This window comes from Sus scrofa, chromosome 7 (assembly GCF_054392235.1).
Source record: "Sus scrofa isolate SSC_HxYL_T2T_F1_AM1 chromosome 7, Sscrofa_HxYL_maternal_Yorkshire_Landrace_v2.0, whole genome shotgun sequence".
Taxonomy (NCBI): Eukaryota; Metazoa; Chordata; class Mammalia; order Artiodactyla; family Suidae; genus Sus; species Sus scrofa.
The window spans coordinates 105,716,611-105,744,271 of record NC_139389.1 but is presented as its reverse complement, the minus strand read 5'-3'; the positions used below and the strand labels follow the sequence as shown (position 1 = coordinate 105,744,271).

General features: G+C 48.0%; 1 long non-coding RNA gene across 1 annotated transcript in view; it reads right to left on the bottom strand.

The window, feature by feature from the left end:
* Positions 1–2,026: 2,026 nt before the first annotated feature.
* The window catches only part of LOC146401835 (uncharacterized), a 44,075-nt gene continuing 18,440 nt past the window's right edge, over positions 2,027–27,661 (bottom strand). The window contains exons 3-7 of the long non-coding RNA XR_014811082.1: positions 18,575–18,689; positions 14,450–14,682; positions 13,250–13,418; positions 5,484–5,642; positions 2,027–4,326 (exon numbers count right to left, since the gene is read on the bottom strand). This is a non-coding gene — a long non-coding RNA (uncharacterized LOC146401835). The remainder of the gene's footprint in view (positions 4,327–5,483; positions 5,643–13,249; positions 13,419–14,449; positions 14,683–18,574; positions 18,690–27,661) is intronic.

Genomic DNA, 27,661 nt, shown 5'->3' with positions numbered 1-27,661 from the left:
TTCCAGGTCACATGTCAAGTTTGCATTCTGTAATGAGATGGGATGTGAAAGTTCCCAGGCTGTACCCAACCCCTCTGTTCCATTCCAGTGACCTCTTCCTCTGCCAGTGAGTTTTCACTCCCTCCCCTTTCCCTGCCCACCCCCACCCAGCCCCGCCACCTGGGGCCCTTCCTCCAAAGAACCTGCCCTGACAAAGTGACTTTCTTGGGCAAAGAAAACCATTCTGTAATGGACCAAGAGGAGTGAATTAGAGAGATGGCAGAAGCAAGGAAAGATTTATGGAGAAAGTGTGTCAGTGTCCCTCTTAAGAATCTGATGGAAGGGGAAAGAGAATGGGAGTAGAATTAGGAAGGCAGTTGGGAATTTTCCCAAGGGCTTTGAAAAGAGAACGTAGAAGCTGGAGATGATAGTCCTTGTCACTGGGTTAGGAAAATGCAAGTACAGATGGTGAGGATTTTGGAATTACTCCAGTCTGAAACGCAACCAAATGGTAGCTTCAACACGAATTATTACAAGTAACCCCGCACCCCACCTCTTCCCCCTGGTGCTAAATTCCTAGTTGGTGGTGCTAGTCAGTGCCTGGCAAATCGTTACCATTGATTTCGTAGGTGAGAAACTGCAAAATAGGTGTTTGTACAAGATGATTGCCAGAGAGTCCTTCTAGCTCGGATAATTAACAATCCTGTGATCTTGGTGTGGGGTCCATGAAGCGCCTTTCTGGGTGTCTAGGGTGTCACTTTTTTAAGTTATAAAAAAAAAAAAAAAAGATCAGCTCAGAACATCAAGAAGAATTTGGGGAGTTCTCATTGCGGCGCAGTGGAAATGAATCCGACTAGTATCCATGACGATGTGGGTGTGATTCCTGGCCTCACACAGTGGGTCCAGGATCTGGTGTGGCCGTGAGCTGTGGTGTAGGTTGCAAATACGGCTTGGATCTGGCGTTGCTGTGGCTGTGGCATAGGCCAGCAGCTGCAGCTCCGGTTCAGCCCCTGGCCTGGGAACTTCTATATGCTGCAGGTGCGGGCCTAAAAAAAAAAAAAAAGGAAGAAGAATGTGGAACTCCACCACTCACAGAGTCACTTCTCTTAGCTTTAGCTTCAGTTTCCTCAAGTGCAAACAGCCTCAAGAATACCCAACACGGGGAGTTGATACAGGGATCAAAGATAACCCATGCAAAGTGTATGGCTCATAGTAGGCACTCAAGGAATTTTCACTCCTACTATAAAGGAATAGACGAAACGTGATGATCTGTAATCAAAGGGAAGATACAGTTGTCTCTGGGGTGGTGGCAACAACAAATTATCAAAAGCAAAGATCTTAAAACATTTAGTTTTGGGTCTCAGAAGTATTCAATTTTTTCCTGCTCCATACTTTCCACACTCCAGCTGACTGGTCACCCCTGCACCTGATAACTAACAGGTTTACAGAACAGCACACCCGTTCATTGGAAAGAGGGTCTTGTTTGTCTCCTTCCAAAACACTGCATAAGATTCTCCCGTCCTCTGCGACCAGGGTCCTCTGTAAGTGTCACAGAAAACTCAGGCACTGTTTTTATGTTTGCAAATTGTGAGATTCTTCATTTTGACCAAGATCCCCCAGCTGTCTAATATGGGAGTCACTGAAATTTAAAAGAATAAAAATTAAGTGAAATAGGACTTCCCTGGTGGCTCAGTGGATTAAGGATCCAGGGTTGTCACTGCAGTAGCTCAGATTGCTGCTGTGGTGTGGGTTTGATTCCGGGCCCAGGAACTTCCACATGCTGCAGGTGCGGCAAAAAAAAAAAAAAAAAAAAAAATCAGGAGTTCCCGTTGTGGCACAGTGGTTAACGAATCCAACTAGGAACCATGAGGTTGCGGGTTCGATCCCTGCCCTTGCTCAGCGGGTTAACGATCCGGCGTTGCCGTGAGCTGTGGTGTAGGTTGCAGACGCGGCTCGGATCCTGCGTTGCTGTGGCTCTGGTGTAGGACAGTGGCTGCAGCTCCGATTCGACCCCTAGCCTGGGAACCTCCATATGCCGTGGGAGCGGCCCAAGAAATAGCAAAAAGACAAGAAAAAAAAAAAAATCAGTTTCTCAGCTATAGTGGTCACATGTCCTGTGCTCCATAGCGGGTGTCACATTGAACAGAGCATATTATAGGACATTTCCATCGTCACAATTCTACTGGACAGCGCTCTCCCAGACTGATTCACCTAGTTTTGTTTTTTTTTTCTTTCTTTTTTTTTTTTTTTTTTTTGGTCTTTTTGGGGCTGTGCTCTCGGCATATAGAAGTTCCCAGGCTGGGGGTCGATTTGGAGCTGTAGTTGCCAGCCTACACCACAGCCGCAACAACTCGGTTGTTGCATCTGCAACCTCCACCGCAGCTACACCCACCACAGCTCACGGCGATGCTGGATCCTTAACCCACTGAACCCGAGGTCAGGGATGGAACCTGCAACCTCATGGATACGAATCGGTTTTGTTCCCGCTGAGCCACGATGGGAATTCCTCACCTAGCTTTTAATAAACCTTAAAAACCCACCCCAACCTGGCAATTGAAGTTTTATTCCTGATAAAGGGGCCATCTGCCTCTCTGGTGAGGACCATTTTGCCGGGAACGCCTTGCGTGGGAGCAGCGTCCACCAGGTGACCGACAGGGGGAGAAGCCTATGTAAAGCCCATCTCCCTGGGCTCACAGGGGCTCCACCGAGCACGCCTTTCAGTCCATGAGATGCGCCAGCAGCTTTGTGACCAACGGCTTAACTAGTCACCATTCCAACTGTGGACTCAAGGGGCGCCCACTCCGATCCAGGCTGGAGAGGAAGCTGAGGAATCCAGTCAAAAGGCCCCTTGGGCTTTTCACCCCGCAGCTCAAGGCTGCTGGCTTTCCTCACACTCTCCCCCAGCCACAGATGAGTAGACAGGCATGTCCTTGTCACCTGTACTGTCTGTCAAAATCTCCTCCACTCTCCTCCACCATCTCAAATGCTGCTATCTTCCAGGACCTCCCTGGATCCCTAGGAAGGCCCTCTTAGCACCTTCTTTGCAAATCTCCAAGGGTCCCCTCTTCTCCCCTGTTAGATAGCAAACGCCTTGGAGTGAAAGGCTCTGTGTCTGTCACCCAGACCAGCACAGGGTGCCGTGTTAAGACAGACATTAATTAGCAGAACCTGGCCCTTGCAAACCCTGGAGGGTCCACCTCGAAGAGTTTTGTGGAGTTTTGTGACAGGGAAACCCTAAGGTGGCCTCTGTGCTTGCCACCAACTGCAGCTCCATTCAGCTATCTGCCAGCAGGGCCCCTGCCTCGGGAGGGGGTGGGTGTCACCCTTGCTGGGTGACATCAGGAAAGTTGCCTCACCTCTCTGGGCTCATTTTTCTGTTAGGGATATAAACACAGATCTTCCTCTACTTAAACGATGTGGTTACATCCAATAAACCCGCCGTAAGTTGAAAATGCATTGAATACGCCAAAGCCACTGAACATCTTAGCTTCGCCCAGCCTTCCGTAAATGTGCTCAGAACACGTACATTCGCCTACCCTTGGGCAAAATCATCTAACTCAAAGCCTATTTTGTAATAGTGTTGACTATCTCACGTAAGTTATTAACTACCGCGCTGAACGTGAAAAACAGAATGGCTGTCTGGGTCCAGAATGGTGGTGAGTGTATTGGTGGGCGACCCTTGAGATCATGTGGTTGACTCGGAGCTGTGGCAGGAGGCTGCGGTTTCTCATCATGGGGAGAAAGGATGGTACTGCGTATCACTAGCCCAGGAAAAGATCAAAAAATTAAAATGCCAGGTACGATTTCTACTGAATGCATGCATATCACGTTTGCACCACTGAAAAGTTGAAAAATCATTAAGTTGAACCAACTTAAGTCAGGGCCTGGAGCTGCAGTAAGAATTAAAATAATATTCCTAAAATACATATAAAAGTCCCTGTCAAATGGTAAACACTCAATAAATCATAGGTATTGCATTATTATTGTTATTCTCTACAACAGCCTCATTGTTTTGGGAAGTAGCTTCCTGACTTCATTCACGCCCACGTACCTGCTTTGACCTTCAACTTGCTGGATTCCTGTCATCATTCATTGAACCAATTCAAGCATCTTCCAGGTCCTGCTTGTCTTGTCTTGCCAGCCCCCATCAATGGGCACCTACCTGCCTCCTCAGGGCCTCAGGATGCCCAGCCTACTCTGGATATGCTCCAACTAGGTGACGGCGCCATGCTCAGGCTGCAGATACAGTGAAAGTTGGCCAGTTGGGATTGCTGTTGTCAGAATACCAGCTCCTGGCAAACACGTTAGGCTGATTGCTGAGCACAGGTCTTCAGCTCTGGTGTGTTTCTGGGAAGAACGAGCAGGGTGTTAAGAAAATCAAAGGAATGAGCCTCCTGAGAGTATGTCATTGGGAATAACAAAGCAGACAGTATAACCTGATTCTAAAAGTTTTCACTAAAACGGCATTTTGCACACTAGAACTTAGGACCCACCAAACCATCAGTGATCAGAAAACAATGATTTAAAACATTGGCAAGCATGCTGTTGTAGTGAATATTCTCTTAACAATGGGCTTCCAACATATGGAAGTAACAATACGTACCAAGATGTGCACATACTTCTAGAAATATAGTCCAGAGATAGAATTAGAGTCAATATTTTAGTATAAGAATATTGGTGGCAGGAGTTCCCATTGTGGCACAGTGGTGAACCAATCTGACTAGGAACCATGAGGTTGCGGGTTTGATCCCTGACTTCGCTCAGTGGATTAAGGATCCGGCATTGCTGTGAGCTGTGGTGTAGGTCATAGATGCGGCTCAGATCCCGCGTTGCTGTGTCTGTGGTGTAGGCTGGCAGCTGCAGCTCTGATTAGATGCCTAGCCTGGGAACCTTCATATGCCACGGGAAGCAGCCCTAGAAAAGTAAAAAAAGACCAAAAAAAAAAAAAGAATATCTGTGGCAGAAATCTTTACAAAAAGGAAAATTTGGAAACAGCCTAAATGGCCAGCGATGTTAAAATGCTTTTGCAAGAATAAAAATCAATCCTTTTCTCAGTGAAACATCCTACAACACACATGGTCTCTTCTGCTGCCCAGAAAATCCTTGGGCCTGAAGGCTTCTCTTTTCACCCACTTCAGGACCCTGGCTGGCAAAGTTCTTTGCACTGCAGAAGTGGCACCGTGAACCCTGAACAAAAGCCCCACCCTTGCCAACCTCACCAGCAGATTTCCTCTGTGTTGTAACTTGCAGAGTAAGTTCCACCTGGAAAAACTGAGGCTTTTGCAAGCCTGAGATGTTCATTAATTACGACAAGTTCCCTGGGTGTGGAAATGGGGCTCCTTCTGCATCATTGAGACGGAAGCAGGATGCGTATGTGTAACTGAATGGCTTTGCTGTCCAGCAGAAATGCTCACAACATTGTAAATCAACTACATTTCAATAAAACTTTTAAAGATAAAAACATTAAATAAAATAGACTGACGCAGGTAGACAGACGGACCCACCTTGGGGACATGGGCAAGCGAGTTCCAGTCTCAGGCAGGGCCATCTTCTCAGAGTGGCGACCCAGGTTGGGCAACACCCCTGGGCTGAGCCGATTCTTTCATTCCACGAGATCAAACTTCCCCTCCAGTCAGGTGGCGATTGAGAGGTTCCAAGAAAAACTGGGAGAAGAGTTACGTGGCATTTGCTACACATTAACTGCAGGGTGTTTCAGAGACTCTAAAATTCACAATAGCCCCACCAAAGGTGGGGTTCCTGACCCATTTCAGAGACAGGAACACTGAGACTTGCTTGCCCAGGATACTGCCAATTCTTGTCCCCCCAGGGTCTGAAGGACCCGGGGAGCAGTGGCCACCTCAGATCCTTGCCACTCTGTCTTCCAAGCCTCCTCATGCAATTAGCAGTGGGACAGGGGAGCTGGCAGGACAAGCAGGGGAGCCAGATTCCAGTCTATGGGCCCCTCATGGACTGAGGTGCCAAAGATTTCAAAGCTCAGAGCATCCTGTAGGGTGGATGACCCTGCAGCTGAGCGGTCAGGCTCAGTTTTGAATGTCCAGGCAGCCCTAGAGGCTAGGAGGGGAGTATTTGCATGTGCACTGTTTTTTCTTACACTGGGACTTTATTCTAATTCCTTTCATTCTAATTACCTTTTTTGGGGGGGGGCGTGCCCGTAGCATGCGGAAATTCCCAGGCCAGCGACTGAACCTGCGCCACAGTGGCAACCCAAACCACTGTAGTGACAATGCCAGATCCTTAACTCACTGCACCACAAGGGAACTCCTCTAATTACTTTTGATTCATTGATGCATACATAGATTCCCTCTAATTTACTCAATAAAATGTTACACTTTTTTTCCCCTTTTTAGGACCACACATGTGGCATATGAAAATTTCCAGGCTAGGGACCAAATTGGAGCTGCAGCTGCTGGCCTACGCCACAGCCATAGCAACACTGGATCCAAGCTGCATCTGTGACTTACTCCACAGCTTTCGGCAATGCCGGATCTTTAACGCACTGAGAGGGGCCAGGAGATGAACCCTCACGGACCCTATATCAGGTTCTTAACCTGCTGATCCACAATGGGAACTCCCACTCAATAAAATGCTATTGAATTCTCTCTCAAGGGCAGATCTAGCTTTTGTGAGGCCAAACACTTATTTGAGAATACCTTCTTTAAGAAAAGTTACAAGTAAAAAATTAGGTACAAAAATGAATATATAGAATAAGTTGCAATATATTATTGGTGTCTTGGACATTCAGGTCCTTTATTCTGAGGGCTCTCTGGGTAACTGACATGCCATGCTTGTATAGAAAGGCTTCCTTCATTACAGCCTGCTCTACTAGAATGTTCTGTGACGCCCAGACCTTACAAAGGCTGTGCAGGGGAGGGTCCCGAAGCTTGACCTTCATTAACTGCCAAGAAATTCCACGTGCTCCATGCAAGGATGAGCAAACACAGATACAATCTGCTCTCTTGGCACTTGCCATCAAATACCATCAAATGATCACACTAAACATTTACAGTTAAAAACTGATTCGTTCCATCAAAGAGAGAAAAATGGGGCCATCTCTGAAGTTGCGTGACAAAGGGGATGACAGACTGCAGGCCCTAGGGCACTTTCGCTGAGAAGGTGACCCTTGGGGAGGTAGCACGGTGGACAGAAGAGGGCTCCAGACCGGGAGTCACTCTGTCCCCAAATGCTTGTTCATTCCTTGGTGCTGATGTGAATATGTGAGCTGCCCCTTGCCAGGAAGGGCCACACAGGGCCCTGTTCCCTGCACTGCGGACCAGCTCGGAGAGCACAGCAGAGCTGGCCTGGCACGTGAGGCTGTGGTGCTCAGTGCCCAAGAAAGCTGCTCCCACTCTGAATCCTGAGGAACCAATTGCAGCCCTCCCTCCATCCTAACCTCCTCCTCTGGCTTGGATTTCATTCCAGTTTCCATCCCCAAGACACCTCCTTAATGTCCTGGCTGCATCCAAGTGGCATGCCGAGACAGCATACTTGGCAGGCAGCTGCTGGCACCATGCAGCACCCAAGAATAGACCTCAAGACTCTGTGACCCCCCCAACCCCAGATGCTGGTGGCTGGCTCTGCCGCTGCTTAGACCCTGAGACCTGAAAAGTCAATCCCTGGAGCGATGCAGTGAGGGCAATAGCAACCATCGTAGAAGCCAAAACCCAAAGCTGGGGAAGTCCATTCCAAGCACCCTGGGAACCACTGATTTTAGTGACAAGCTGAATTCCTACATCATTTGAAAAGGAAGAAGCATTTGCACCTAATTTGTGCCTGGCACACTGCAGACTCTTGGCAAGTGGTTGGTGAAGGAAGGCATGGATGGATGAAAGAACACAAGTCCTGCTCGGTCCTCCTGGAGAAGGAGAAAGAACCCTGGCGGCAGGAGCTGGTAGGTGCGCGCCCCGCTGGATCCAGGTGCTGTTTCTGCAGCCCAACCTCAGGCTTGCAGGAATGTTCCTCAGGCTGTCCTGAGGGGGAAGAGGTGGCTCCGTGTCCAAAGGGGGAGGGGAGGAGAGCTGTGCCTCCAGCCGGAGCCCCAGCCCCTCCCCCATCTCCAGCCAGGACACCTTCACAGACCCTGCTGAGCCCAGTCGCCCACTGATTGGGGTTGGGGTAAACTGTTCAGGCTGATTTTCTGCAGAGAGTTTTCTGCACCTGCCTCCAGCTTCCCCTCCCCTTGTCAAAACTTCCCTTGGAAATCAGTCTGGCTCCCCCATGCCTGATGGCTCTCTTCTTGGTGGGTGTTCCCTTGGTATGAAGAAAAAGATGGCACCATACTACAAAATGCTTGAGGGATAGAGAAAGGACAAAACCCTCAGTGGTGCCACCAACCGAATATCTGCCCTGATAGTCGCTGTTTGGTCTTAGTGTGGCTCACAGCATCTGGGCTCCAAATGCCAGCCTGTGAGCCATCCCTGCCCTCCCCTAGGCTCTCCACTGTGGTACCCAATCCCTAGGCCACCTACCAGGCTGAGGGCAGGGCCAGAGCTGGGGGAGACAGGGAGAGCCAGTTGGAGTCTGAGGGCCTCTCAAAGGGCTGAGGGGTTCAGCCATGGCCCGTCCCCCACTGAAAACATCAGGAGCCAAAGAAAGTGCTGATCGAAAGGGAGCAAATCGGTGGGAGAGGCAGTGATGGCTTGTCCAGCCAGAGGGGCCCACGAGGAGGGACCTGCTTAGAAACTACAAGGTCACACTTAGGTTTGTCCAAGCTGCCCTTGAGGCAGGAGGTAGATGGGCCCCAGAATAGACATTGGCAACCACCCTCTTATTCACACTTCCTGAGGCAGGAGATAGGTGGGCTCTGGGATAAACATTTACATCCAGCCACCTACTTACACTTCAAGTTAGAAATGACCACAGGCCCAGGCAAATATTGGGTACTTGTCTTCTGGAAACTTGTTCAACAATGGTAATGACAGGATCAGAAGCGGGGGCTGAGCCCTGCTTGGACGAAAGCCAAGAGGTCACATACTCCCCATCCTTGGGTTCAGGTAGCCCCCAACTACACATGTGCAGAGAAACCCCTCTGGGTCAGAAAGGGAGGGGGTGCCAGGCCATAATAAGTCTGGATAACCTGCCCACCATGCTTTGCTTCGGAATCCATCTTGAGTAAAAGATGCACCCGCAGATCAGGGAGGGCCCTGGGTCCGGGTCAAGTGTAAAAGACAAAACAAGATAACTGGCCAAGGGAGGAGAAAGACCTGGAAGCAGTATTCTCTGTAAGTTATTTAAATCGCCTCATTCAGGGGGGCGCCCAAGCCCATGCTTCTCCTTTGGGCGGGTATTACTGTGTGCTTCTGCCTTAGATAAACAGACTACTGCCCTGCCTGCTCTCCCACAGGTCCTGCTGTATTTCTAACAATAAACTTTGTGCCTGTTTTCACAGTCTTTGCCTCCTTGAAACATTCTTGCTTTCAACAGGGGGCAAGAATCAGAGCAAGTCTGTTTTCCGCCTCTAGCTGGTCTAGTGGCTAGGATTCCTGGGTTTCACTTAGGCTGCCCAGGTTCAATTTGTGAGCAGAGAAGTAAGATCACATTTCCAGCCATCACGCACTGCTGTCTCTCTGAAATCACCCTGACTAGGCAGCCTGCCCTGGGTGGCCATCAGAGATGGAACAGGGCGCAGGGACCCCAGCCCTACCTGTGGGCTCGACCACGTCCTCCAGCTGGTTTGCCTTTCATTTCTCAGGTCTCCTGTCTAGCTTCATTATGGGCCTCAGGCTTCTGGCAACTTCCAGATGTTAACACCACCTCCTGCCCAGCGGGGGAGTTGCTGATGGCAGCCCAGGTGTTAGAGGGAGGCCAGATGGCAGGTGGCAGTGCTGACCCACTCTTGCTCCAGAACTGCTGGGGGCGTGGCGGAAACTCTTCGAGAAACTTGTCCTCAGCAGTTCTGTGCACCTTGGGTCTAGTTGGGGGTGAACACGTGGGAGGCTGAAACATTCCCACTAGAGCCGGTTGCTCGCAGCACAGGGCACGGGCTGGAGAGCGCTGGTGCAGGTTCACACAGAAATGTTCTCGTGTAAAAGAACAGCACGAGGCAGAAGCAACAATGCCCTCATATAAGTGCAGTGCTTTACAGTTGCCAAGGAGCAGGAATAGTGTGGGGACTGCCTCTCTTCTCCTCCTGCAACCTGCTGGACACATTGCATTGAGTTTGAGATGAATAATTCGGAAGGAGCTGCAGACAGGTGAAGCTTCCTAATGAAACAGAGACAGGAGGAAATGAGCCAAGTGCCTTTGGGCACATCGCTTAAACTCTGCAAGATACAGTTTCTCTCTCTGTAAGATAGGGAGACACGCTAACTACCTGAGCACTCCTAGCTCCCAGGTCTTGGTTGCTGCTACTATTCTCTAATAAAAGGGACCAGGGTTCCTGGGAGAAATGGTTGAGTCTAGGACTGGAGCAGAAAATTTCCAAGATAAACCTGGAGCACCAGTAGTGTCACAAAGTCAGGAAGTACAGAAAAAACAAAACAACAACAAATCACCCACCTCACAAGGATAGTGGTGATGGGGTGGGGGTAGTCTGTGGAAGGGAGAGAGCAGGGAGTCGAAAGAACTCCCAGTCACCAACATTGGGACAATTTGAGCAATGAAATAAAGAAGTGTTAGATTATAACCTGAGGTACAAAATAAATTTCCACGAGTCCATATTGATAAAAAGAAATGGTTAGAAAACAGACTTGTTGGAAGTTCCCGTCATGGCTCAGCGGTTAACAAACCTGATAAGTACCCATGAGGATTTGGGTTCGATTCCTGGCCTTGCTCAGTGGGTTAAGGATCCGGTGTTGCCATGAGCTGTGGTGTAGGCCACAGATGTGGCTTGAATCACGACTTGCTGTGGGTGTGGTGTAGGCTGGTAGCTACCACTCTGATTCAAACCTCCATATGCTGCAGGTGCAGCTTAAAACAAAAAACAAAAAACAAAAACACAGACTTGTGGTTACCAAAGGGGAAGGAGGTTGGGGAGGGATGGATTGGGAGTTTGGGGTTCTCAGATGCAAACCAATATTTATATGTATGACTGAATCACTTTGCTGTACTGCAGAAACTAACACAATATTGTACATCAACTATAGTTCAATAAAATGTTTAAAAAAGACTGCAAAGTAACATTAAAAAAAGAAAGAAATGATTAAAAGCATAAATAAATGGGAGAGAAGAGACAAATCTTCCATGCAGAGGAATTCCAAATAATTGATATAGATGCTCTGTCTTGAAGGAGCCATGGGTTGTGAGTGGTGACTTTCTTCCAAAGGGGACATGATGGGAGGGGCAAAGTAGGTTTACACTGGAGAAACCTGACAAAGGCTACCTCCCGCCAGGTGACAGGATCAACACCAGCAGTGAGACCGCGCGTTATCAGGATGTGCCCTTGATGTGAGGTGATGAAAATGGCATGTTCCCTCCCTCGTGGCCCAGAACACACGGAGGCTGGTCTCGTCACAAGAAAAACATCAAAATACATCTGAGGATTCGTCTACAAAATACCTCCTCTCCAAAATCGTCAAGGTCATCCAAACCAAGTCTAGTCTGAGAAACCATCACGGCCAAGAGGAAGCAAAAAAGTAAGATGATCTCCTAGATGGGATCCTTGAACTGAAAAAGGACTGTATATAAAAACGGATGAAATCTGAGTCAAGTCCCAACATTAGTTAATAATAACGTATCAATATTGAATCATTAGCCATGACAAATGTACCACAGTAATGTAAAATGTTAATAACAGGGGAAGAATTCTCTAAAAAATCTTTGCCATTTTTCCATAAATCTAAAAATATACTAAAACTAAAAAGTTTCATTAAAAACTACTGTCTGGGAGTTCCCGTCGTGGTGCAGTGGTTAACGAATCCGACTAGGAACCATGATGTTGTGGGTTCGATCCCTGGCCTCGCTCAGTGGGTTAAGGATCCGGCGTTGCCATGAGCTGTGGTGTGGGTCGCAGATGCAGCTCGGATCCCGTGTTGCTGTGGCTCTGGTGTAAGCCGGTGGCTACAGCTCCGATTCCACCCCTAGCCTGGGAACCTCCATATGTTGCGGGAGTGACCCTAGAAAAGGCAAAAAAAAAAAAAAAAAAAAAAAAGACAAAATAAATAAATAAATAAAAACTACTGTCTACATAGTAGGGTTGTGAGAATTCTAATAAAGCATGAAAAGTGCTTAGCACAGTTGCCTGGTAGACGGCAACTCAGTTCTGATCAGGTACAGAAAGCAGAGGAAGAATGCACTGGGGACTCAGGAATACAAGACTTATGACTCTGTGCCCAGCTCTGGCCACAGCACCTTATCAACAACTCCAGAGAGCGGCCAGCTTTCTAGAAATGGTCACCACACACCGGGGTTGCCTAATCTGTATCACTGTAAAAACCTATAGTTCCATGGATGGATGGGGGCAGCAGTACCTGCAGAGGCACTAATCAGAGCCAGGATCAGAAAGATTAGGGCTTGCTGATTTGCATATAGCCAATCAGAGCTTAGAGATGTCTCTACAGAGATTTCAGTGCTGGTTGGCACTGGCTTCCCCTTCAGGGCACATGCTGCCTCTCTGATTAAAAATGGACACTGGCCAGAGGCTCGGAATCTTGTGCTCTAATTGATCCCTCATGCCAGCCACCATCCTTGTGCTAGCCACCTACCATGAGGGGAGACCATCTAATAACTACCCGGTGACATGGGTCACTCTAGGGCTAAAATCCCTGCAGCTTTGACTCAGCTCTTGCCCCAAGGAGGTACTATCCAGATGCCCACCAGAAAGATCTGTGAGGATTCCGGTGGGCAGTTGATGGGCATTGGAGAAACCCAGACACAGAGAAACCAACCCACGGATGAGAAATCTAATACCCCGTGGGTTATTTTGCATCTTTGGGGTTGCAAGTGATACAGACCCAACTCAGCTAGGTTGGGGGCATGAGGGAAGGAGGTGACATTTACAAGAAAGACACAGAGGTTAGCTCACACGGTCAGGTTTGAGAAGCAGAATCAGGGCTGCTCCACACGTCATCCTTTGGAACCAGGATCCCGGCTCTGGGAGGGGGCACTTGCTGTGGGTTTCTCAGATCTGCTGCCTACCACCTGCTTGCTGGCTCTGTCCTCTCACATCTGCTTTGAGCAGGAACAGACAGCTCCCACCATCACCTCAGGTCACCAAAAGAGGGGACACCACACACGTCCCTCCTCCAGCCAAGCTTCAGTTAAATGAAAGCACAGGGAAGAACCCTGATTCATCCACCTGGACTGCAATGCTCACCTCTAGATGGAACCCAGGAGGCGGGAGGCAGGGCCAGCAGAGGGGTTTGCTCCCACCGGGACCACGCGTTGGAATCACAGCAGTGAAGAGATGGATACCACAACTCCTTGAACAGAGAGGACATTCTAGAAAGAGTTTCTCATTATGGGTAAAGCTCTTCCTTGTGGACCTGGAAAGGTAAAAAGAGAATTCTAGCGGATTATGGAGTTAGCAACTGCCTGAAATAGCTACTAACCCTAGGACTGAGGAAGAAAGGGAAGATGGTGGAATCATTTAAACTTAGAAATGGAAAGAAGGGGCCCCGGAGACTGGGAACCAGACTTCTGAGGAGGGGAACCAGCTGGTTGGCATCTCTAGGGGTATGGTGTGCAATAAAGCTGGTGCAACTCGGGTTGGAAAAACTGCTAACTGGATTCAGCTGCTGCCATAGGACTGTGCTGCTGCTGCTGCTGCTGGGTAAACAGTGTGGTCTCCCCGCCCAATGGGGTGCGTCCTATTTGACAGTAAAACATGGAACAAAGTCCAGATGCCTGGAGATACACAGAACAACGTCAAAAACATTACACCAAGTGAAAGAAGCCAGACACAGGAGGACACAGACTGTGTGCTTCTATTTTTATGAGTGTCCAGAAAAGATAAATCCACAGAGACAGAAAGGAGGCTGGTGGTTGCCCCAGGTCGGGAGTGACGGCTCCCAGGCTCAGGTTTCTTCACGGGCGGATGGAAAGGCTCTAAGATAAGACTGTGCTGTGGTTGCACAACGGTCAGTGCAATTATTAAATGGTACACTTTAAGTCGATGAATTTTATGGCATGTCAGTTATACTTCTATAAAGCTTTTTTTTTTTTTTGGCGTCTCTGGAGCACGGGGACACAGGTTCGATTCCCTAGCCTGGCACAGTGGGTTAAGGATCCAGCATTGCCACTTTTGCAGCTTAACTGAGGTTTGGATCTGATCCCTGGCCTGGGAACTTTCATATGGCATGGGGCGGCCAAAAAGGGAAAAAAAAAAAAAAAAAAAGAAAAAAAACAAGGATGATCCCGATGCTAGGCACACCATGGTAGGAGTCATTTTGTAACATATGAGTGTATTAAATGAACACACTGTACACCTTAAACTTACACAATGTTATATATCAATGATATGTCAGTAAATCTGGGGAGGAAGCAAGTAGGCAGAAAACCATAGGCAGGTTCTCACCCGTCGCCCTCCTCCTGCTTCCTTTGCAGAGCCGAGCAGGGAAGGTGTGGAGTCCCAGAGCATCGTACATGAAAGGGTGGGTTCGAAGCAGAAAGACAAGTACTTAAGTGTCACAGGCAGGTGGATGTTCCCCAAAGGAAGGAGGTTTTTGGCTCCTGGAAAAGGGCTGGAAGAGATGCTGGGCAATCCCAGCCGAGGGTCCGGGAGGCTGGGGAAATGGGTCAGGAACTCAGCTGTGGAAATACGAGGAACGGGGAAACTGTTAGGTGAGAGAGTCAGTGACAGCAGGAGTCACAGGCAAAGCAGGACTCCTATCCCAGAGTCAGGGATTGGAGGCTGCAGGGAGGCTTTCCAGCTGTGATATCTTGCAGACAGCAGGCACCTTGTTCTAGAAGATGCCATGTCCTGGTGTGCAAGGAGCTGGCCAGCTCCACCGTGGTGGGTGGGGGTTTGTGAGGCCACCAGCTCTGAAACACGCCCGTTCAGGGGCTCCTTCCTTGGAGCGCATTGCTCCTTCCTCTGACAATAATGCAAATACACTTCAATGGCAGCTCATTCGTTTTCATTCTAAAATTTATAGCATGTGCCTACTATGTGCCAAGCACTTCTAAATCATTTTAGAAATCTAAATTCCAAGCATTTCTAAATCATTCCTTCCCCTGACAGAGAAAACATGTTGCTGAGCCCTGTGGGGGAAACTGGGAAATCTGGGTAAGGAAAGCGCCTGAACCCAGAATGCTCCCAACACTTAGGGAAGGAGACCAGAGGGATGGGAAGGTTAGTGGTGCCAGAGGCAGGGGGTGGAAACCAGGGGTGACTGCAAATGGGCACCAGGTTTCTCTTCGGTAGCCAGGATGTCCTGAAAGACATTGTGGCATGTTGCTCAACTCTGTAAAAATATTCACAGTCACCGAACTTCGCACTTAAAATGGGTACATTTGATGGTATGTAAATTACACCCCAGTCAAGTAGTTGAAAAGAATGAAATTATGTCAAAAGAAAGTTTTTATGGACGCTTGAGCAGATAAGGACAAGCCATCCACCGAGGTCTCAGCCCTCTGCTAGCAGCCACAGTGGCTGTGACATCTGCCACACCCTCTGTGTCCCCCTCGGCTGCCTCTGTCCTCGAGGGAGGGGGGTGGCTCACCAAACGGGATCCTTATCTGTTCGTTAAAGTCCTGGGGGCCTGCCAGCCGTCTGTCTCCCCAGGACTCTGGTGGCTGGGAGGGCACTCAGCTCAGGGTCAGCCCGCAGTGGGCCCTGGCATTCAGCTCTGCCCTCAGCTTTGCTTTGCTGTGCCTCCTGACATGGAGATTCTGGAGTGGGGTGAGGAACTGTGGCTGTAGGCTCCTCCCCAGCTTTCACCCCAGTTCTGTAAAGAAGTTACTGGGTTATGGCTCAGCTATTGATAAAGCGGGGTATTGATGCCTACTCTGCCCTCATCACTCTGAGTGTGTAAAAAATAAGACAGCCTTGGAGTTCCCCTGGTGGTGCAGAAGAAAATCCAACTAGGAACCATGAGGTTGCGGGTTTGATCCCTGGCCTTGCTCTGTGTTAAGGATCTGGCATTGCCCTGAGTTGTGGCGTAGGTTGCAGATGAGGCTTGGATCCTACGCTGCTGTGGCTGTGGCCTAGGCCAGCAGCTGTAACTCCAAATAGACACCCCTAGCCTGGGAACCTCCATATGCCACGGGTATGGCCCTAAGCAGCAAAAAAAAAAAAAAAAAAAAAAGACAGCCTTTGAGCCTTTCCAGTCTCCGGCCATAAAGCAATTAAGATACCACCCAAGCCCCAGTGATATGGCCTTAGAGCATTCCTGGCTGAACTGCCAGGATCTTCCATGGCAGGTATTACAGATTCAGACCCTGGCCTGCGCCAGTGGAGCTGATCCTTTACTGATGAGCCTGGGGACTAACTAGAGCCGGCTTTTCACACTTCATGTCTATATGCTTGACTCAGGGATCTCCCTAAATGTAGGTTCTGATTCAGGATGCCCAGTAGTGCCCTAGATTCTGCATCTCTCATCAACTCCATGCGATGCCGCTGCTGCTGATCTATGAACCACAGGCTGAGTAGCTTGCATCTAGAGCTTCTCTGCCAGAGCTGCAGAGCCTCTGCTGCTTCTCCTGGAGAAACCAGCTGCAAGGGAAGGGGCAGGCAGGCCTTTTGTGAGCAGAAGCTCAGGGAGTCAGTGGGCTTTCCGGGTGTACACCAAGGGACTTTTCCTCTGCATCTGTGTCCTGTGGTGGCAGCAGGCTAGGATGGCGGCAAAGGTAGCAGCTGCCTCACCTGACCTGCTCCCCCAGCAGAGAAAGTGATGAGCTGCTGATTAAGCAGGAAGGTACCTGCGCCAGCTGAGATCAGCCGTTCACCAGGGACTCCTCTGAGTGCTGGAGAGGACAGGCACTATGTGTCCCTTGCTCAGAGCCTCTGAGGCCCGACTCCTGCAGGTGATGGGTGGGCCCTGGAGCACCACCACCAACAAAGACGAAGGAGTTTGCTGCCACAGGCAGGAACTGCCACCCCTGAACTCACGTGGCTACTTTTCTCTGAGTCAGGGAATCTTCGTTTAGTATCACTAGGCACAAAGCACGGCCGATGAGCACAGAGATGATTAAGACCTGGTTTCTGGGAGTCCGGGACCCCGGAGCAGGCAGCGTGAAGTGTGAATGACTTGCGATAGAGGGCAGGGTGGGGAGGAAGCCCCCCAGGACCAAGGAAACTGCGTGGGGAAATGAAGACATGTTGCGAATAGGAGAAGAAACTCCTTTGGAAGGTGTGGCATCAGAACAGAGTTGCAAAGGCTGGGACAGGTCGTGGCAGGTGGAGAAGTGCCAAGAAGAGGAGGGTAGTCCAGGTTGGCAGCTGGAGGGGATGCAGCGAAGCAGGGAGGTGGAAGGGGAAGGAAGAGCACGTTGGCAGAATGGATCTGGTGCATCTGAGGAGCCAGGGAGGCGTACGGTTAATGGGGTCTGTTAAGCATTTCCTATGTACCGGACACTTTGCAGATGCTGCAGGGGCTGCAGGAAGTGACAAAAAACGCAAATTCTCTACATGATGGCAGATTCGTGCATTCCAAACATAGAGAAGTCACTGGCAGAGAGGGCCATGAGGAACATCTGGAGGGGCTCAGACAAGGGACGCATTTTGCTGAGCCCTGCGCTTGGATAACTTTGGGAGCCTGGAGAGCAGAGCAGCAGGCGGACTGCCTGATTAACCAGGAATGGCCTTCTGTTCAAAGCATTAGATTTTGCAGGCAGAACTGGGAAGTTTGGTCCTTTTTACTGATGTTCTACCTCTGCTTTCAGCAGCTTCTCCCCAGCCTGTCTGACAGTGATGGATCGACTCAGTACCCATGGCATTGGAGCTGGGACCTTGACCAGCTACTATGGCTGTAAGGGTTACCTGACAAGTATTAAGAAAAACTACCCAGAACCTGAAAATGAGGCCAAGGGGGCATCTGTGTGTCTTTTCAATGTCATGCTGAAGTACTGTTTAACAAGCTTCCCTAAGGATTATTCATATTCTAGGAGAATGTACTAGTGTTTGACTACACTCTTTCCTATTAATTAAGAGCTCAGACTCTGCAGCTCAATGTCTTGTAGAGTTGTATGGATGCAAATGATGTCTGTCTAGTCAAAAAGATAACCTCAAAGGTAAGTGTTAACTGCCAGGAGGACGTTAATAAGTTTTGTATCCGCCAATGTAGCCACGATTCTGTCTTTCGTCCGATCACATAAACCTCAATGCCTCCAACGCTCTTAGCACCAGCCTCACCATTTTGTCCTCTCCCTCCTGAATGAATGACATGGGTTCACTTTATAGCTGTAAGAAAGTCATGCTTTTCGTTGAGACCATGACAAAATGGGTTAGAACCAATTAGGTCCAAGGTGGCAGAAGGTTTGACTTCCAGTGGACCTTGAGCCTCGTCATGCACTCACTGTAATACATTCGCTAAATGACATGCCCACAGGTGCCATGGCAGTTCTGAGGCTGACCATAAAAGGCCCACCCTGAAAATCTCCCGCCCTTCTCCCCGCAATGGTTGGAATAATCCTCTCACTCATTAGCCTGTGAAATCCTAGCCCATAAAAACCCACCACCCCACATTTCAGGGTCTCTCACCTTTGGAGATGGGCCCACGCTCTGTCTTTGGAATGTGTCTCTTCCAGGCCACTCTCGTCTTCTGAGATGGCCCACACTTTGTCTCTCTCTCTCTCTCAGTAAATCTATTTCTTACCTAAAAAAAAAAAAAAAAAAGTTTAGTGATTTTTATTTTTTCGATTATAGCTGGTTTACAGTGTTCTGCCAATTGTCTACTGTACAGCAAGGTGACCCAGTTCCACATACACGTGTGCATTCTTTTTTCTCACATTATCAGGCTCCATCACAAGTGACTAGACATAGGTCCCAGTGCTATACAGCAGCATCTCATTGCCTATCTACTCCACATGCAACAGTTTGCATCTATTAACCACAGATTCCCAGTCCATCCCACTCCCTCTTCTTCCTCCTCCCCCTTGGCAACCACAAGTCCGTTTTCCCAGTCTGTGAGTTTCTTTTCTTCAGCAAGGTTAATTTGTGCCTAAAATATTTTTGAAAAAGTCACGCTTTTAGTTTTTGAACAGTATGCTTGCCCAGATGAAAACTGGAGGCTCTAAGTATTATGAGACCAAAAAAAATTTGAATTGATAATGCTCAATAGTAGTAGAACTTTCGAACAGGCTAAGATGGTTGTTACCCAGGTTCCCTATCAACAAAAGGAAGGTGAGCCCTTTGGACTGAATCCCTCTAAGTCTGAGGGACAATTCAAGGCCTCAAGAGGAAGGTATTGGGCTTCCAGCAGGTGGCACCTGAATGACAAACTGGCAATGAAAAAATATACCTATTTGTACCTCAAACTGGTAAACCAGGTCACACCAATTACATACATGTGAGAGTATGAGAGAACCTGACTTTTATTTTTTTTAATAGTTATTTCCCCAATACAATTTTTTTGTAGTTTTATTTTTTATATATTTTATTTTTATTACTCAATGAATGTGTTACATTTAAGTTGTACAATGATCATCACAATCTAGTTTTATAGGATTTCCATCCCACACCCCCAGCGCATCCCCCCACCGCCTCAAACTGTCTCCTTTGGAAATGGTAAGTTTTTCAAAGTCTGTGAGTCAGTATCTGTTCTGCAAAGAAGTTCATTCTGTCCTTTTTTCAGACTTCACATGTCAGTGAAAGCATTTGATGTTGGTGTCTCATTGTATGGCTGACTTCACTTAACATGATAATTTCCAGGTCCATCCATGTTGCTAAAAATGCTGGTATTTCCTTCCTTTTTACAATGTTTTTTTCTACTTTACAACAAGGTGACCCAATTACACATACATGTACAGCTTCTATTTTCGCACATTATCCTGCTCCACCATAAGTGACTAGACATAGTTCCCAGTGCTACACAGAAGGAGCTCATGGCTAATCCATTTCAAAGGCAATAGTTTGTATCTAAAGAGTCCAGAGCTGAAGAGGACACACTGGGCGATGCCTGCTCTGGAGCTGGGGGCATGCATGGAAGGAACTGCCAGCCCCCGAGGGAGGAAGAAAAGGCACGGGCGTCCCCAGCACCTCCTGTGTATGGGGCCGACGGGGAAGGCTGGGGTGGGACGGTGTGTCAGTTTAACACACAGCAAGCAGCCCACGCTCATGGCATAAACTAACCATCATTATTTATCATGGATCAGGCCAGGCTGGGCTCAGCGGGCAGGACCTGCTCCTCACCGAGGCCTTCACTTAACATGATAATTTCATGAACAGGGTGGGCTGTTCGGCTCCACCCTGCCTTCATTTGGGACCCAGGCGCAAGGTGGCCGTTACCTACGCAAGAGGACAAGCAGAAGCACAGGAGGCCTCTTAGGCTTAGAGCCGCACCCCATCCCTTCCATCCACATCACTGGTCAAAGTCAAGGGCAAGCCGGGTGCCCTTGCCTTGGGTAAGGCCATGGTAAGGGTCTGGATGCAGGGAGAGGTAAGGGATTGGGGAGTTAAGGGATTCTGCCCCCGGGAAAGGCCGATGGCCTTGGAGTCCCCCTCTCCTGTGTGCCTGCCTCCTTCTGGCTCGGCAAGCAGAGCTGGGCCACCTCTAGCCCACAGAGCCGCATCCTCAGCCAGGCTCTAGGGGAGCTGGGGGCTGCATCCAATGGCTGAGTGGCACAGGACTGCCAAAAAGAGCAGTCATCTCGCTCCTTCTCTCCCGTCACCCTCTTCCCTCCACCACCCTGCTGAACATTTGGATCTTTCCAGAACTGCTTCCTCGAGCCCATTAAGATGGTCCTCGTCCCGCCTCTCTCTGCAGGGCCACTTTCACGTCAGTTTAATTTCCATGCTGGCATCCCAGGGACCACCAGGTATGTCAGATGGATCCTGGTGGAGGCCAGTGTTTACCACGTGGTGCCTGTCATCAGCAATAGACCTCTACTGCCCCCACGCCCCCCTGTGGGGGTGGAGCAGAATTCTCGTGACTAGATGGGGACTGGAGCCTCAGGTCACAGACAGTCAGGGACTCAACCAAAGTTTTTGTTGTTTATTGAGCGTGAGCCCCAATGATGTGTCAATTATGGGGCCTCTGTAGACATGGGGAGGAGACGGGCCCTTCCCTGGAGAGGAATGGGTCCCTCTGGGGAAGCTGGTGGGTCCTGGGAGCAAGATGCTTCCCATGGTGGGGGCTGTGAGGTCACCGGCCAGGAACCAGGAGCTGGAGAGGGTGGGGGTTTCTGGATGTGGCTGAGGTTAAACATCCCTTCGTACCCAATTTATCAGCACTGTAGAAGAGAAGTATGGTGTGTGTGTGGTGGGAGAGGGAATGATTAAGAGATCAAATTGCTGAGCAATTAGGGAACAGTCTGGGCCATGTTACCTGTTACCTGTGACCAGGGCCCCAGCCCAGCTCCTGCAGGAGGATGGCAGTGGGATGGGCAGTTGGGCACAGCTAGTGGTCATGCCTGCCCCAAGGGGACTGAGACCAGGGTAGACAGGACTTATAACAGCCCACAGAGGCCTGGCTTCAGGGGGTGGTGCCTCCTTCCCTGCGAGTCTGCCTGCAACGGAAGAGGATGGCACCAGGCAGCCAGACAGCTCAGGGTGCCAGCTGTGACCTTGAGCGAGAGAACGACCTGGATTCCTGCTCTGCTGCAGACTGGTGAGATCCCCCAAGCTCCTCTTTCCAAGGAATCAAAGACTGGATGGCTTCAGCTGGTTCTGTCCCTGGCAGGAGTGGATTTCTCAGGGTGGGGCCCCCAGGAGAGGAAGGCTGTGCTGCAATCGTGACATGAGTGCTGAGGCCGTTTGTTCTGAATAGTGAATGAATGGGTTCTTGTGTATCTTCCCCACTGGAGACACAGAGCATGACCGTGACACATATACTCTCCCCGATCCTTACACAGCCTCGGGACATGTGTCATTATTATTCATATTATTCCCATTTTGCACACACACCCAAGTCTTCATTCGGCAAGCTGGACAGTTCTGTGCTCACCCAGTCTTGGGGCTAAGAAAGGACAGTGGGGTGAGAAGAAAAAGGAGCCTGGAGGAGAGCAGATGGGCTGTCTGGGGTGATGGGACAGCCTGGGTCCTGCAATTCAGTGCCAGGGTGACAGCAGACACTCAGACAAGCCCTAGGAAACCTCAGAAATGCCCGAAGGATACTGGGTTTCCAGAAGCTCCCCAGATGCTGGTGTGAATCGCCCTTATCTGACCCTCTAAGGGAGGGATGACTCCTAAGGGCTGGGAATAAGGAAACTACAAAAACCTGGACTGTGGCTACGCACTGAGTCCCAAATGTGTTTGGTGTCATGAACTGTAGATACACCGCAAGTTTTTTCCATTAAAATTTAAAATAAATACTCGAATACGTGCTTGTAAAATCCAAACAGTGCAAATGTGTGTGGAACAGAAAGCAATCATCCTTGACATGTTTCAGCCTCCTCTTCTGGAGAATCTCCTGTTGCTCCTTAGAGAAAGTTTTTCCCCTCGAAGGGTGGTTGGGTGCATGTGCTTCCAGACCTGTCCATAGACATAGGATGGCATGGCTGGGTGCTCACTGGAACCAGGTACTACTCCAAGTTCTCACACAGACACACACTCACATTTTTTAAAAACACATAAAAGGGATCACACTCTTTTCCTCTAGTTTGCTTTCTACTTAATACTTTTTTTTTTTTTTTTTTTTAGGGCCACCTGCACAGCATATGGAAATTCCCAGGCTAGGGGTAGAATCAGAGCTGCAGCTGCCAGCCTACACCACAACCAGAGCAATGCAGGATCTGAGCTGTGTCTACTACCTTTACCATAGCCTGTGGCAATGCCAGATCCTTAACCCACTGAGCAGGGCCAGGTATCGAACTCATGTCCTCAAAGATATTAGTCAGGTTTGTTACCTTTGAGCCACAATGGAAACTCCCCATTTTTATTTATTTATTTATTTATTTATTTATTTATTTATTTGACATCTGCACCTGTAGCATATGGAAGTTGCCAGACCAGGAGTTGAATCGGAGCTGCAGCTGTGGCCTATGCCACAGCCACAACAATACTGGATCTGAGCCACATCTGTGACCCATGCTGCATCTTACAGCAACCTTGGATCCTTAACCCACTGGGGGAGGCCAGGGATTGAACCCAGATCCTCATAGATACTACGTCAGATTCTTAACCCACTGAGCCGCAGTGGGAACTCATTACCTAATGCTTTTTTTTGGTCTTTGTCTTTTTAGGGCTGCACTCATGGCATGTAGAGGTTTCCAGGCTAGGGGTCAAATCAAAGCTGCAGCCACTGGCCTATGCCACAGCTACAGCAATGCGGGATCTGAGCCGAGTCTGTGATTACATCACAACTGGAAGCAACGCCAGATCCTTAGCCCACTGAGCGAGGCCAGGGATCGAACCCATGTCCTCATGGATGCTAGTCAGGTTTGTTAACCTCTGAGCCATGACAGGAACTCCCTTAATACATTTTTGAAAGCTTTCTAAGACACTATATAGATGCTTCCTTTAAGAACAATATTGTGCCTTTAAAAAAATAGTAGGCACACATGGCAAGAATTTTAGTCAGAAGGATGAGAAATGGAACAGAAAGTTTTCCTGACTGCCCATTTCATTTTGCTCTGAAGCATATACTTCCATTAGTCATCAGCACCTCTTTCACATATGTGTATTTTCACTTTTTTTTTTTTTGCTTTTTAGGTCTGTACCAGTGGCATATGGAGGTTCCCAGGCTAGGGGTCGAATAGGAACTACAGCTGCCACCTACACCACAGCCACAGCAATGCCAGATCCTTAACTCACTGAGTGAGGCCAGGGATCAAACCCGCAACCTCATAGATCCTAGTCGGGTTCATTAACTGCTGAGTCATGAAAGAAACTCCTTTATTTTCACATTTTTAAAATGTAATAGTTTTCCTCACAGCAACATCTTGTTTGACCCACCTCCTAGAATAATGACAACAAAGACAAAAATAAACCAATGGGACCTACTTAAACTCAAAAGCTTTTGCACAGCAAAGGAAACCATTAAAAAACAAAAAGGCATTCCACAGAATGTGAGAAAATCTTTGCAAATGATGTGACAGACAAGGGCCTAATCTCCAAAATATACAAACAATGCATACAATTCAACAACAAAAAAACAAACCCAATTGAAAAATGGGCAGAAGACCTAGTTAGACATTTCTCCAAAGAAGACACACAGATGGCCAGCAGGCACTTGAAAAAATGCTCAATATCACTATTAGAGAAATGCATATCAAAACTACAGTGACAGTGACGTACCACCTCACACTGGTCAGAATGGCCATCATTAACAAGACAACAAATAACAAATGCTGGAGAGGGTGCAGAGAAAAGGGTATCCTCTTACAGTCTTGGTGGGAATGTAAATTGGTACAACCACTGTGGAAAACTGTATGAAGATATCTCAGAAAACTAAGCTTTGAACTACATGATCCAGCAATCCCACTCCTGGGCATATATCCAGACAAAACATTCATTCAAAAAGATACATGCACCCTTATGTTTGTCGCAGTGCTATTCACAATAGTCAAGACATGGAAAAAACATAAATGTCCATTGACAGATAAGTGGATTAAGGAGATGTGGTACATATATACAATGGAATACTACTCAGCCATAAGAAGATAAACTAATGCAATTTGCAGCAACATGGATGGAACTAGAGATTCTTATACTAAGTGATGTAAGCCAGAAAGAAAAGATAAATATAATATGATATACTTATTTGTAGAATCTAAAATATGGCACACATATCTGGAATCTAATATACGGCACAAATGAACCTTTCCACAGAAAAGAAAATCATGGACTTGGAGAACAGACGTGTGGTTGCCAAGGAGGATGGGGAGGGAGTGGGATGGACTGGGAATTTGGGGGTTAATAGATGCAAACTATTGCCTTTGGAATGGATAAGCAATTAGATCCTGCTGTATAGCAGTGGGAACTATGTACATCCAGTCACTTATAATAGAGCATGATAATGTGAGAAAAAAGAATGTATATATGTATGTGTGACGGGTCACTTTGTTGTACAGTAGAAAATTGACAGAACACTGTAAACCAACTATAATGGAAAAAATAAAAATCACTATACAATTAAAAAAAAATATATGGCACAGATCAGAAAGAGATCACAGCCAAGGGGGGAAGACTTGTGGTTCCTGGGGGGAGGAAGGAGGGAGAGGGATGGATGGGGAGTTTCGGGTTTTGGGATGCAAACTGTTACATTTGGAATGGATGGGCAATGGGGCCCTACTGTTCAGAACAGGGAACTGTGTGCGATTGGGTCACTTTGCTATACAATAGAAATTGAAGAAACATTGTAAATCAACTATACTTTAATAAAAAAATTTAATAGTTTTGCAACTCCCTTTTCTCTCTTTGTATATCTTTCCCCATTAGCAGATTCATTTTTAACTGTTGCATAATATTCCACTGAACCAAAGTATCATTCTCTATTTACCCAGCCTCATACGTGTAGATGTCATCTAGACTGTTACTAGGGCTTTTCCAGTTATAAAACATACTGCAATGAACACCTTTATGCCTACATCTATGCCTGAGTGTTGTACTGGAGATTGTTCAGTGATCTCTTTTAACCAAACTCCTCTGCCTTCTGTAGTCATATAGGATTTTAATGGCACATGGCTGCCCAGAATAAAGACTACATTTCCCAGCATCCCTGCATTTAGGTATGAATATATGATTAAGTTCTAGTCAATGGGATATAGTAGATGTGATGAGTGTGACTCTGGGATTGTGGCCTTAAAGGGAAGGAGTGTGCCCCCCACCTCTTTTCCCATGTGGTGGGGAAGCTGCCTTCTGCCATGGAGATGAAGGAAGCACTCCAAGATAGTAGAGCATAAAATATGAAACCTAGGCCCCCAATGCCATGGAATCATGACCCACCCCACCCCAAACCACTCCAGCCTCAGATTGATTAAGGTGAGTTGTTATATTTCAGAAAGAAATATGACTCTATCGTGTTTAAGCCACTGTTGTTTGGGGTATTGCAGCAATCAATCTAATGTCCTAATTAAAATTAATATATTCATAAGATTAATTCAGAACAGTGGAATTGCTACATCAAAAAGTGTATGCATTAAAAAAATTGATTTTTAATGCTGAATTGCCTTCTGCAGCTATTGTGCCAATTACACTCCTACTGACAGTACGTGAAGGTACGTGCTTTATCATACCCTTGCCAACACCGTCCGTCCATTCTAAACTTAAAATATTTGCCCATGAGTTAAAAAATGTTTCATACTTTAAAAATCTGCATTAATTTAATGGTGATGGAAAGTCAGGGTTTTGGCCTAGGTTTATTAATACATTATCTTCAACATCTATCAGAATTTTATGGCATCTTATCATGATCCCCATTCAGTTTACTTCTGAAATGTTAAGTAACATGTCCAAGATGGCACAGCTGGTAAGTGATGGAGTTAGCCTTGAATTCAAGTTGGACTCACCCTAGAAAGGAAAGCAGACTCTTTTTGCTGCATCACACCTTTGGCCTTGACGGGGCTTTCACCTCCCCCCTCACCACCTGCATATCCCTTGAAAAAGTACTTAGGGGCCCAGAGAAGCAAATGGGCCTCCAGGACAAGGTCCGGCAGGGCCCTCTGAGTGCCCAAGAATTAGCACTGTCAGCTCTGACCTCAAGGAGTTGGGACTCATGAACTCCTGTGTAAAACAGAGGTAGCTGGGCAGTCTTTTTCTGCCTTTCCCATTGAGTGGGAAGGTCACCAAGCCTGACCATCTCATAACCATCTTCAAAAGAAAACATTTTTCCTATGGTTTTGCTTATTTTGTCTAATCCCCGTGGGGGAAAAAAATCATCTTTCCAAGTAAAGGTTGTAGCATTATCAACAACACCCTACATTCTAGGCAAAGAGAACAGCATCCTGACAAAAAAGAGGAGGCACCTTTAAGTTTCAGTTTCCTCATCTTTATGTTGAGAATAATTACAGCTTCTTATCTTTGGGGGGGTTGCAAGAAAGAGGGGGAAAGAGGGGAAGAGAAATATATGTAAAACGCCTGGCATATAGTAGAAACTGGCATATAGTAGAAACTCTATCAACTGTAGCTATATTCTTGTTATTGGGGCTCTACTCCATCCCATACTCTTGCAGCTCGCTGTTCTGTGATGGTTATTGATTCTGTTTTCTAGCCTCATGTACTCATTCATTCGGAAAATATGTGTTGCCCCGCCTTGGCATCTCTGGACATGACACGGGGAACAATCACAATATTAGTAACACAAGCATGATGTTTATGCTGGGCCAGCACTGTTCTCAATCTTATGTCCTTTGCTGTAGGACCCTCACTGTACCGTGGGGTGGAGGCGGGGGTCTGAGTTCGGAGGGCCTAGTGAACCGGCCCATGTTGGAGGAAGTGAGCAGTGGAGGTAGGACTCGAACCCCAGTAGCCTGGTGATCTTCTTAGGCTTCTTCTAGTCACTCCAGGCTTCTCGCCACTGCGCCCGGGTGTTTCTCCCAGTGGAGAATGTCCCGGTCACCTTCTTTGCCTGGCCTGCCTCCAGCATCACCTTCTCGTGGCCGCCCTCCCCCAAGTCCTCTCAGTTCCTAGCTCTACCATACCCCCCAAGACCCCAACAATCCCTCCTCCAGCCCTGAGAGCTCCTTGAGG